General features: G+C 45.8%; 1 protein-coding gene across 3 annotated transcripts in view; it reads right to left on the bottom strand.

Moving 5' to 3' along the window:
* Nucleotides 1–13,178, bottom strand: part of LOC141221874 (contactin-associated protein-like 5) — a 1,265,469-nt gene that overhangs the window by 20,254 nt on the left and 1,232,037 nt on the right. The window lies entirely within an intron of this gene.

Here is a 13,178-nt window from a genome sequence, read left to right on the forward strand (position 1 = left end):
CACTGATATGCCAGGTCCTGTTTATGTTTCCTGCCTTCAGTATCAGTTCCCGTGTCTGAACTGTGTCCTGTCTGTATTATCTTCTAGCCTGTTGTCTTCTGCCTATCCTGGAGGCTGTGTTTCCAGGCCTTTGTGTACCCGCTCCTGTATTTTGCTGCTGTGTCTGTTCTTGTCTGAATACTCTCCTAGCCTGTTTTGTTTTTCTCTATGTCCGTACTTTCCCTTTTTCTGCAGAGTCTGAACTCGTACCTAACTCCTGCTCGTTGTCACTGTACTTCCGTTTGTGAGTTTGTGGTCCACTCGCTACTTCTCTGCAAGTACCCTGTGGGTATCTGGTTCTGCCTTTCCCTTCTAGTCTGTTCCGTGTGTACAGAGCCCTGTCCACACCGCGTCTACAGTTTTGGCTTTGCTCAGCTCTGTCCACCGTGTCTGCGGTTTTTGCTTTGCTCAGCTCTGTCCACCACGTCTGCGGTTTTTGCTTTGCTCAGCTCTGTCCACCGCGTCTGCGGTTTTTGCTTTGCTCAGCTCTGTCCACCGTGTCTGCGGTTTTTGCTTTGCTCTGCTCTGTCCACCGCGTCTGCGGTTTTTGCTTTGCTCAGCTCTGTCCACCGCGTCTGCGGTTTTTGCTTTGCTCAGCTCTGTCCACCGCGTCTGCGGTTTTCGCTTTGCTCAGCTCTGTCCACCGCGTCTGCGGTTTTCGCTTTTCTCAGCTCTGTCCACCGCGTCTGCGGTTTTCGATTTGCTCAGCTCTGTCCACCGCGTCTGCGGTTTTCGCTTTGCTCAGCTCTGTCCACCGCGTCTGCGGTTTTCGCTTTGCTCAGCTCTGTCCACCGCGTCTGCGGTTTTCGCTTTGCTCAGCACTGTCCACCGCGTCTGCGGTTTTCGCTTTGCTCAGCTCTGTCCACTGAGTCTGCGGTTTTTGCTTTGCTCAGCTCTGTCCACCGCGTCTGCGGTTTTCGCTTTGCTCAGCTCTGTCCACCGCGTCTGCGGTCTTCGCTTTGCTCTGCCCATGTCCACCGCGTCTGCGGTTTCGAATTTGTCTCCCAGTCTGTACTGGACCCTACCCAGCCTGCGCTCTAGTCTGCCTGTTCCTGTATTCCCCGGTGTGGGTCAACAGCCGTGTCCGGAATCTGACCTGGAGTAGACCCTGGTTCCTCTGCTCGGTTCCTCCCTGGTGCACTGGCGTCGTATGCCGTCGTGTGACCTTGGTCAGATCGGGCAAATACTTAGTTACGCCCCTCCAGGCACTCTCCGGTTCATTGCACAGTGGAATCACTACATAAACACGCACACCCTAGTCAGTCCGAGTGTGTGCATTACACATATCGACGCTTTAACCCTTTTAACAAGCTTGTTTTCACTTTCCGGACCAGGCCAAATTTTTCCATTGTGACTTGATGAGGTAATAACTCTGGAACTCTTTAATATATTCCCGTGATTATGAGAATGGTTTTTCACGACACATTCTACTTCATGGTAGTGGTAAATTTGCGTTTATTTGTGAAAATATCAAAAATGTAAATTTTGCAATTTTTTTAAACTTTTAATTGGGATATCACACAAAATTGTTAATAAATATCATTTACTACATGTCTTTTCCACATCAGGATTATTTTTGAAACATTATTTTTTTTGTTAGGAAGTAAAAAGGATTAAAAGTTTATTAGCAATTTTTCATTTATCTAGTAAAATTTACAAAACTAATTTTTTGGTGACCACAAGTGACTTTGAGGGGCCTCTATGACATAAAATACCAAAAAGTGACACCGTTTTAAATACTGCACTTCTCAAAGTTATCAAAACCACAAGAAGTTTATTAACCCTTTGAGTTCTTCATAGGAATTAAAGAAATGTGGAAGAAAAAAAAAATTACATTATTCTCACAAAAATATTGCTTTAACCTCAAATCTGGCATTTTCACAAGGGTAAGAGGAGAAAATCGACCTAACAATTTGTTTTGCAACTTCTGCTGAGTACACTGTTACCCAGTATTTGGTGGAAAGCAACTGTTTGGGCGCAGAACAGGGTTCGGAAGGGAAGGAGGCCATCGACTTTTGGAACGCAAAATTGGCTGGAAAAGATAGCAGACGCCATGTCACGTTTGCAGAGCCCCTGATGTGTCTAAACTGTGGTAAAAAACCCAAGGGACCCCATTTTGGAAATTAGATCCCTCAAGGAATTTATCTAGAGGTGCAGTGAGCACCTTGAACCAGCAGATGCTTCAAAGAATTTTATAACGTTGAGTCGTGAAAACGAAAAATATATTTTACCCAAAAATGTTGATTCAGCCTCAAATTTTATATTTTCACAAGTGTAACAGGAGAAAATGGACAATAAAACTTATTGTGCATCGATATCCCATATGTGGTGTAAAACTACTGTTTGGGCTCACGGGAGGGGTCGAAAGGGAATAGATAGCAGACACTAAGTCGTGTTTGCAAAGACCCTGATGTGCTTAAACAGTGGAAACCCCCTACAAATGACCCTAATTTGGAAACTACACCCTTAAAAAAATTCATCTAAATGTGCGGTGAGCACCTTGAACCCACATATTCTTCACTGAAGTTTATAATGAAAATGAAAAAACATTTTTCTGACCAATATAGCCCCAAAATTTTCATTGTCACAAGGGTAACAGAAGAAATTTCACAACAAAATTTAGTGTCCATTTTTTACCTGAGTACACCTATATCCTATATGTGGGCTAAAGTACTGTTTGGGCGGACGGCAGGGCTCATAAGAGAAGTAATGCTATTTGAATTTTGGAGCACCATTTTGGTTTGAATAGATTGCGAATGCCATGTCACATTTGAAGAGCCCCTGACATGCCAAATTAGCAGAAACCCCCATAAGTGACCCCATTTTAGTAGAGATGAGCGGTATTTGACTCAAACTGTTCGCCATTCTCAAATTCGAGCTGTTTTGGGCAGTGTTCGAGTCATTTGACGTACTCGAACGATTTGCAAAAAATTCGGCTGTTCGAGGTTATGTTCGATAACTGTTCGTGCACCAAAAGCGTAACTGGATTTTTTCACAGTAATACTATTAATTAGTGATGAGCGAGCATGCTCTCCACTGCTCGGTACTCGCCCGAGCATCTCAGTACTCGAGATGCTCGGAGCTCGCCGAGTACTTTCAAGATGCTCGGCCGGTAGCTCGGGTCCCCGTCCTGCATGTCTGGCGCTATTTAGAGCACCAATCATGGAGGGATTGTCTGCCACTCACTGTAATGCCACAGCCATGGTGGTTGTGGCATTACAGTGGTTGCCCAAATCGATGGGAACAGTGCTCACAGTGAAACACGAAAAGCCGGCAATTCAGCAGCGGCATACACCGGTACCGACAATTTAGAACAGAAAGAATAGAGCATCACACATAGATTAGATAGATAGAAACATGTCAGTCACATATATAATAAGTACAGTGACAGTGTTGGTTACTGTACTTGTCATTTAGTGTTAAAATAAAGGATTTATTAAAAAAAAAAATTGGTGTGGGGTTCCCCGAAATTTTAGTCTCTAGCGGAGGTTAAGCAGATGGCTGGGGCAGATGTTTGAAGCCTGGGAAGGGGGTAATACTCACGGAGCTTCCCAGGCTACTAATATCAGCCCCCAGCTGAATACCTAGCCTTTACTAGCTATTAAAATGGGGGACCCAAAAAAAAATGACGTGGGGTCCCCCCTATTTTAATAGCTAGCAAAGGCCAAGTAGACAGCTTGGGGCTGATATTAATAGCCCAGGAAGGGTGCCATGAATATTGTCCCCCTCCCAGGCTAGAATCACCAGCCCTCAGCCGCCCCAGAAATGGCGCCTCCATAGGATGTGCCAATTCTGGCACTTAGCCTCGCTCTTCCCACTGCCCTGTAGCGGTGGCAGTGGGGTAATAGAGTTGGGGTTGATGTCAGCTTATAATGTCAGCTGACATCAAGCCCAGGTTAGTAATGGAGAGGCATCTATAAGACACCCCTATTACTAACCACATAGTCAAAGTTAAAAAAAACACAAACACCCAGAATAAAGTCCTTTAATTGAAATAAAGACACATTCCTTTAATGTTCTAAATTAAACCCTACTTACCGTATCGCCCATTCCAGCTGAAGCCAACGATCTCCTGCAATAAAAATAAAATAATAACCAACCTCATCCTTACCTTTCCATGGTTCCCAGGACAGCTTCAGCTCTGCTACATTGACATGACAGGCTGGAGCGCAGCAGAACGCCATCCAGCTTGCCATGCCGCAGACACTGAGAAGCTCCTCAGTGAAGCTCCTCAGTGTCTGGCTGTGATGTCATCCAGATGAGCCGAGTTCATATCCAATGAACTCAGCTCACCTCAGGCATGTCACTGACAGCATGGGAGAATTCTCCTGCGCTCACCGCTTGAGCAGGAGAATTCTCCCACGCTGGGATGGCATTGAGATGACAGGCTGGATTGCAGCAGAGCGCAGCCATCCCGCTTGTCATCCTTCAGAGACACGGCAGAGCACAAGCATGCTTGCGCTCAGCAGTGTCTCTGAAGCGCTACCTGCAGTGTCTCTAAAGCGCTGGATCGCAGCAGAGCGCTACCATCCAGCTTGTCATCCTTCAGAGACACTGCAGAGCGCTTGCTGATTTATCTGCTATTACTGCCCCTTCCATGCTTGTGCTCTGCAGTGTCTCTGAAGAATGACAAGCTGGATGGTAGTGCTCTGCTGCGATCTAGCCTGTCATCTCAATGCCATCCCAGTGTGGGAGAATTCTCCTGCTCAAGCGGTGACATCATTTGCCGGCACCGTATGTGCAGGAGAATTCTCCCACGCTGTCAGTGACGTGCATGAGGTGAGCTGAGTTCATTGGACATGAACTCGGCTCATCTGGATGTTGTCACAGCCAGACACTGAGGAGCTTCACTGAGGAGCTTCTCAGTGTCTGCGGCATGGCAAGCTGGATGGCAGCGTTCTGCTGCGCTCCAGCCTGTCATGTCAATGTAGCAGCGCTGAAGCTGTCCTGGGAACCATGGAAAGGTAAGGATGAGGTTGGTTTATTATTTTACTTTTATTGCAGGAGATCGTTGGTTTCAGCTGGAATGGGCGATACGGTAAGTAGGGTTTAATTTAGAACATTAAAGGAATGCACCATTTCTGGGGCAGCTGGCGGCTGGTGTTTCTAGCCTGGGAGAGGGCCAATATTCATGGCACCCTTCCTGGGCTAATAACATCAGCCCCAAGCTGTCTGCCTAGCCTTTGCTAGCTATTAAAATAGGGGGGACCCAACATCATTTTTTTGGGTCCCCCATTTTAATAGCTAGTAAGGCTAGGTATTCAGCTGGGGGCTGATATTAGTAGCCTGGGAAGCTCCGTGGGTATTACCCCTTCCCAGGCTTCAAACATCTGCCCCAGCCATCTGCTTAACCTCCGCTAGAGACTAAAATTACGGGGAACCCCACGCCAATTTTTTTTTAAATAAATCCTTTATTTTAACACTAAATGACAAGTACAGAAACCAATACTGTCACTGTAATTATTATATATGTGACTGACATGTTTCTATCTATCTAATCTATGTGTGATGCTCTATTCTTTCTGTTCTAAATTGTCGGTACCGGTGTATGCCGCTGCTGAATTGCCAGCTTTTCATGTTTCACTGTGAGCACTGTTCCCATCGATTTGGGCAACCACGGTAATGCCACAACCACCATGGCTGTGGCATTACAGTGAGTGGCAGACAATCCCTCCATGATTGGTGCTCTAAATAGCGCCAGACATGCAGGACGGGGACCCGAGCTCCCGCCCGAGCATCTCAAAAGAAGTACTCGGCGAGCTCCGAGCATCTCGAGTACTGAGATGCTCGGGCGAGTACCGAGCAGTGGCGAGCATGCTCGCTCATCACTAATTAACAGTATTACTGTGAAAAAATCCAGTTACGCTTTTGGTGCCCGAACAGTTATCGAACATAACCTCGAACAGCCGAATTTTTTGCAAATCGTTTCAGTTCGTCAAATGACTCGAACACCGCCCAAAACAGCTCGAATTTGAGATTGGCGAACAGTTCGAGTCAAACACTGCTCACCTCTAGTAGTAAGTAACCGGAACGCCACCTCAATGTCTGTTTTGGCCATTAGGGTGCCCCTTCCCAACTTCTTGTCCCGCCTGATTGCCTTGGTTCCACGTCGATGTTGTCATTTACTGACCTGCCCCTTGGATATGACAAATGGTGGATTAGTCCAAATGTATGGGGTTACGTTTTTGGCACGACTCCCAGCGGGGATACCACTACGTCTTGTAAGGAAAGTGTTCTGAATGGAACCGCCATTCTACCTAAAGATATTTATTTTTTTAATTTTCTTGTCACGACGTCTGGGTGTTGGTAGGCTGATTTTAGATTTTTACTCCAGCTTTTCTTGATTTTAGAAGGGCATGACATGTCTATATCTGTGTCTCCTCCTCCTTTTACTCCTCCACCTCTTTTCTTTTCACATGACTATATGTACTTGTCACTTTTCCATGTGTTAGTTGTGTCTTCTGAGCAGTTTGTCAGCTTTTGGACACCTTTGAAGGTTTTTTCTATGTGTTTTCTATGTGTTCCTATGTGTTTTCGTTTGCCTGCCATTGGTTTTAACGGTGTTCGACGAACACTACGGGGGTGGCTCAACACTACATTTTAGAAAGTACATCTATCGTGGAATTAATTTAGAGGTGTAGTGAGCATTTCTTGCCCTCAGATGATTCACAAAATTGTATAATATTGGGCTGAGTTAAGCAAAAATTAATATTTTTTCGATTAAAATGTTGCTTTGGCCCCAAGTATATAATTTCCAAAAAGGCTAATGGAGAAAACAAACAATTCAATTTGCTTCACAATTTCCCCTGGATACGCGAATACCTCATTTGTGGTTGAAATCTTTTTAGGAGGCACAGTGCAAAGCTCAGAGAGGGAGCGGTATATTGTAATGCCGATTTGGCTGGAATGTTTTGAGGGAGCCATTTCACATTGGCAGAGCTTCTAAAATGCCAGAACAGCGGAAACCCCATCCCTTAATGAATTCATATAGAGGTGCAGTGAGCATGTTGACACCACGTGTGCCTTAAAGAAGTTTATGCCATTGGGTGATGAAGAAAGAATAATTACTCTTTGTACCACTAAAATGTTGATTTAACCCCAAGTTTTAAAATTTTTATAAGGGCTAATAGGAAAAGAAGGACTGCAGAGTTTGTTGTCCAATTTCTCCTGAGTCTGCCAATACCCTACATGTAATTGGGAACAACTTTTCAGGCACAATGGAAAGCTCAGAAAGGAAGGAGATCCATATTATAATGCAGATTTTGGTGTTATGGTTCACTGGTGCCATGTCACATCGGCAGAGCCCCTGAGGTGTCAAAACAGTAGAATCGCTCCCATAAGTTAGCCCATTTTACAAACTACACCTCTTTGGCTATGTCCCCACGATGCAGAAATGCTCAGGATTTTTTCCTGAGCGTTTCTGCATCTCCCTGGCAGAAAAAAACGCATGCGGATTGTACATGCTTATTGTACATGCGGATTGTACATGCGTTTTCCTGCCAAGGACATGCGGAAGTGAAGCGTTCTTCACTTGCATTTCCGCATGCGGGTTGACAAGTGCTTTCCAAGTGATTTTAGCATCACTTGGAAAGTGCTTGACAACTTGGTCACACTATATAAATCCATGCAAACAGCATGGATTTATATAGTGTGACCCGAGAGAATGTCAAAAAATAAAAAAATAAATATATACTTACCCTCTGATGGCCCGCGCTGTCTTGCTTCGCTCGGTCCCGGCTGCCGACAGCGGTAGAGTGAAGGACCTGCCGACGTCAGCGTGGCGTGACCCGTCACATGACTCTGACGTCAGCGCAGGTCCTTCATTCCATCGCGAAGTGCCGGGAAGCAAGAAGGAGCGCAGCGCGGGCCGCCAGAAAGAAAGTATACATTTATTTTTTATTTTATTCTTTTTTTACAGCTTTTTTAATGGTACCTGGGTGTGGATGAGACTCTCCTCTCCTCTATACCCGGGTACCATCCGCACATTAGAAGGTGTCAATTACGCAAGTACAGATGCAGTCTTGCGAAATTGGCGCATTCTAATGCAAGTCAATGGTGGTGAAAACGCAGCGCTTCCGCAAAATAATTGGTAGTGCTGCGTTTTTTTCCGCAATGATAATCCGCAGCGGAAATTTCCGCAGCATGTGCACAGCACATGCGGATTATCATTGGGGGACATGGCAGGCCTTCTACCATGCATTTTGTAAGCGTTTCTGCAGCGTTTTTTGCATCGTGGGCACACAGCCTTAATGAACTAATCTAAGGGAGTGGTGATCATATTGACACCACAAGAATAGTAAGCAGACTCCATATACAGAACCCCTAAATGCCAGAAAAGCAAAATCTCCCCTTACATGATTACATTTTTGGAAATACACCCCTCCGTGAATTCATCTACATGTGAAGTGACGATTTATTTTAACTCCATGGGTGTTTTCCAGAAACAAGCAGCAGGTGATGCTGCAAAGTGAAAATTGCAAATTTGCCATTGTTGTGCCCATTACATTGTAGTGCCCATACAAGTGCACAAAACTGTGGTCATCCGTGCTTTTAAGCACGCTTAAAGAGACAGACATGGCCAGATCATAGGTCAGAGAAAGTTCAAAGTGTCTCCATCTGCCTCATTATTCCTTCGGGGGTTCCATCTGTATCACGTATTTCAGAGATTTACATGGAAACCCCTGTGTAAGTGCTCAGTGTAGAGTGCAGGATAAATGTGAGCCAAGCCATACGGCCATCATTTTGAGGAAGAATAAACAAATCAACAGCAGGTGAAGAATGGGTTTTATTTATTTTTTACGTCATTTCTCATGCGGTATAAGTGATTAGATGGATTTATTCTTCAGGTCAGTGCGATTATGATACCAGATTTATATGTTTTTTATGTTTGGCTACTATCACACACTGAAAAACACTTTTGTGACAAAAAAAGTTTTGCATCTCTATATTTTGAAAGCTATAATTTTTCTATATTTCTGCTGAGAAAGTCATATGAGGGCTTTATTTTTGAGGGGATGAGTTGAAGTATTTATTGTTTTTGAGTGCATCATATTTTTTTATCACTTACTATTCCAATTTTCGGGAGGCAGAACTGTTCAGGAACTGTTTTTTGGGGGTGTTTTATTATGCCGTTCACAACATGGTAAAAGTGATAAGACATCTTTATTCTGTAAGATTACAGAAATATCACATTTATACCACATTTTAGTTTTTTCTTTTTTGTATGCTTTGCTGCTTTACACAATAAAAAATTTTTTTAGAAAAAATAATTGTTCTTGCATTGCTATATTCTGAGAGCAATAGCTTGATTATTTCTGCACAGACACAGCTTGTTTTAGTCTTGTTCTTTGTCTTTCACCAGGAAATGTGATTTAAACATTTTACAACCTTATCTGGCCATGTGGTGTGTGAGATATCATCAGACACATCATGTTTCATTTATGAAGGAGGGACTCTGAAAGTCATAAAGACTATTTTTATAGGGCCATCAGGCAGCCTTTACTATTCTTAAAGGGCCAGCAGTTGGCTCACACTATTCTTTGAGAGCCATCAGCCGGCTATGTTTTATTGTTCCCATTACTAAAGAGTGGGTCTCCTAAACTGTTATTGCGTATGCAATGAGTGACAGGGCTGCCCAAAATTTGGACGCACCCCAATATCACTTTAAAAATTTGGATGCACCCCAATACCCATTTGAAGAGACTTAAAGGAGGGCCTCCTGAAAACAATATTACCATTATTAGGAAGTAGGTCTCCCATTGTGTTTGCCTACGCAGTGAATGCAAGGGTTGCCAAAAATTTGGAGGCACTTCAATGCTCCTTGGAAGAGACGTGGAGGTCAGAGGGCCTCCTGAAAACAATGTTACCATTATTAGGAAGTGGGTCTCCCATTGTGTTTGCCTATGCAGTGAATGCAAGGGTTGCCAAATATTTGGAAGCACTCCAATGCCCCTTGGAAGAGACAGAGGGCCTCATAAAAATATATTCCCATTATTAGGAAGTGGGTCTCCCATAGTGTTCGCCTATGCAGTGAATGCAAGGGCTGCCAAAAATTGGGAGGCACTCCAATGCCCCCTGGAAGAGACGTGGAGGAGGGCCTCATAAAAAAATGTTCCCAGTAGAAAGGAGCGGGCCTCCTATACTTGTAATGCCCATGCACTAAGTGTATGGGCTAACAAACATTTACCCCTGGGGGGTATACATACTGTATAAAAAAATTTTTTTACGGCATCATAAACACCCTTTAAAAAAATTATGTGGGTCTTGCGTCACGGACCACGGTCACCCTGGTGATATGGTGGTGGAGGATGAGGAGAAGGAGGAGGACAAGAGCAAATAGCCATAATCAGGAAGCGTATACCCATGTGTGGGTGTGAAAAGGTGCATGGGAATACACCTCCCAAGAAAAGACACTGGATTTGAGTTTGTTGAGCTGCTATCATTCGGTGGTGTTGAGAAGTCTGGCCCAATCCAGCCCTTGTTCATTTTTATAAGAGTCAGCCTGTCAGCATTTTCAGTTGACAGGCGGATGCGCTTATCAGTTATAATTCCACCAGCGGCACTAAAAACCCGCTCTGAAAAACGCTGGCGGCAAGGCAGGCCAGGACCTCCAAGGCATAGAAAGCCAGTTCATTCCACGTACCCAGTTTGGATACCCAATAATTATAAGTCACAGAGGAATCACGGAGGATGTTGGTACGGTCAGCAAGGTACTCAATCAGCATCTTCCCAAACTTTGCACTCCTTGTGATAGTACCCCGGCCTCAGGGCCTGTGCGATGGGAGGGGCTGAGAAAACTCTCCCAGAACTTTGACAGTGTTCCCCTGCCTCTGCTGGATTGAAGTTGTGTCTCTCTCATCTGTACTTCTTGGTTGTCCAACGAAGTGTCCCCTCTGCCGCCAGTTTCCAGATGGGAATTTTTTTTAATAGTTCCGCAACAAGGGCCTTCTGGTACTGCCCCATTTTTGTAGACCTGTCTGCCTCAGGAATAAGAGATATAAAGTTCTCCTTGTAGCATGGGTCTAGAAGTGTCACCAACCAGTAATGACTGTCACCCAAAATTTTGAGAACGCGAGGGTCATGGGAAAGGCAGCGTAACATAAGCCCAGACTACTAACAGGCAACACTTCCATGTTCTCACCAAGAGGATGACTGACCATGCTCTCCTCCTCCTCCTACTACTCTCTGTCCTCTGGCCATACACGCTGAATAGACGGTATGACAGCTGTGCAGGTAGTACCATCTATAGCGCATGAAACTAGCTCCTGTCCTTCCTCCTCCTCCTCTTCCTCATTGTCACCCAATCCACGTTGGGATGAGATGAGGCTGGGCTGTGTGCAATCACCCTGTATGTTTCCTTGCTCCATCTCATAGTGCTCAGCTTGTAATGCATTCTCTTTGATTGTGAGCAGAGAGCGTTTCAGAAGACAGGGAAGCGGGATGGTGCCGCTAATTATGGCGTCATCGCCGCTCACCATCTTACATAGTAACATAGTTTTTAAGGTTGAAGGAAGACTAAGTCCATCTAGTTCAACCCATAGCCTAACATGTTGGTGGAGTCCTCAAAGTTTTGGAGGATGGTACATATGTCTGACATACATGTCCACTCCTGAGGTCTCATGTGTGGAGTCTGAACTGAATACCAACGGCCTTGTTGATGCTGGTACTCAATAGCTGCCCTCTTCTGCTCACAAATCCTTCCCAACATCTGCAGTGTAGCGTTCCAATGCGTGGGGACATCACACACCAGTCTGTGAGCTGGAAGCTGCAAACGCTGCTGAAACACGACAAGGGTGGCGTAAGCTGTAGGTGACTTTCTAAAATGGGCACACTGGCAGTGTACTTTAACAATCAGATCCAGCAGCTGTGGGTAGGATTTGAGAAACCGCTGAACCACGAGGTTAAGCACATGGGCCAGGCATGGTACATATGTGAGCTCGCCTTGCCTCAGAGCCGCCACCAGGTTCCGGCCATTGTCACACACGACCATGCCTGGCTGTAGGTTCAGCGATGTGAGCCACATATCTGCCTGCTCTTTCAGAGATGTCGACAACTCTTCAGCATTGTGCGGTTTGTCACCTAAGCATATTAGCTTCAGCACAGCCTGTTGCTGCTTAGCTGAGGCAGTGCTTCAGTGCTTTCAGCTTGTGACTGATGTCGTCATTTCGGAGATGGAGGCTGAAGTGGTGGAGGAGGCTGAGGAGGATGAGGTACAGGAGCAGTAGACCATGGGGGCAACCCTGATTGACTTTGGGCCCGCAATCTTTGGCATCGGGAGGATGTGTTCCGTCCCAAGATCCGACTGGGCCCCGGCTTCCACTATGTTAACCCAGTGTGCCGTCAGCGAGATGTACCATCCCTGCCCACAAGCACTTGTCCACGTGTCCATGGTTAGGTGGACTTTACCGGTAACTGCGTTGTTGAGGGCACGGCTAATGTTTTGGGACACTTGCTTGTGCAATCCGGGAACAGCACACCGGGAGAAATAGTGGCAGCTGGGAACCGAGTACCGAGGGACCACCACCGCCATCAGGTTGTGAAATGCTTCCGTCTCCACGAGCCAAGGAGCCAACATTTCGATTGCAAGCAGTCGTGAAATGTGAGAATTTAGTAGTGTGGCCTGTGGGGCGTTGGCTGCATATTTGCGCTTGCGTTCCAAGGTCTGGGGTATGGACAACTGAATGCTGCGCTGGGACAAGGACATGGAGGTGCTTCCTGATGCTGCTACTTGATGCTGTGCAACGACAGGTGCAGGGCAGGAGGCATCTTTGCATGCACCATGGACAGGGGATTGGCTTGCATGCACAACAGCGGAAGAAGCAATGGTGCCACCCGCAGACACTATTCCTGGACCCTGGGGTTTGGGCCACAAAGTTGGGTGCTTTGCAGCCATGTGCCTGATCATGCTGGTGGTGGTCAGGCTGGTCGTTTTGCCACCCCTGCTGATGCTGGCCTGGCAGGTGGTGCAAATGGCCTTTTTGGGGTTATTGGCGGAGTCTTAAAAAAACAACCAGACTTGCAAAGACCTAACAGTTGTACTGGCAACTTCCTTCGTGTTGGTGTTACGGGGAACGGTTGCCTGCCTTCTGTCTGCAGCCACCACACTGCTTCTTCCTGCCTGTTGGGGTGCTCTGCCTCCC

The sequence above is a fragment of the Phyllobates terribilis genome, unplaced genomic scaffold, assembly GCF_046119375.1.
Source record: "Phyllobates terribilis strain yellow unplaced genomic scaffold, ASM4611937v1 Scaffold_2__4_contigs__length_985480577, whole genome shotgun sequence".
NCBI classification, from domain to species: domain Eukaryota; kingdom Metazoa; phylum Chordata; class Amphibia; order Anura; family Dendrobatidae; genus Phyllobates; species Phyllobates terribilis.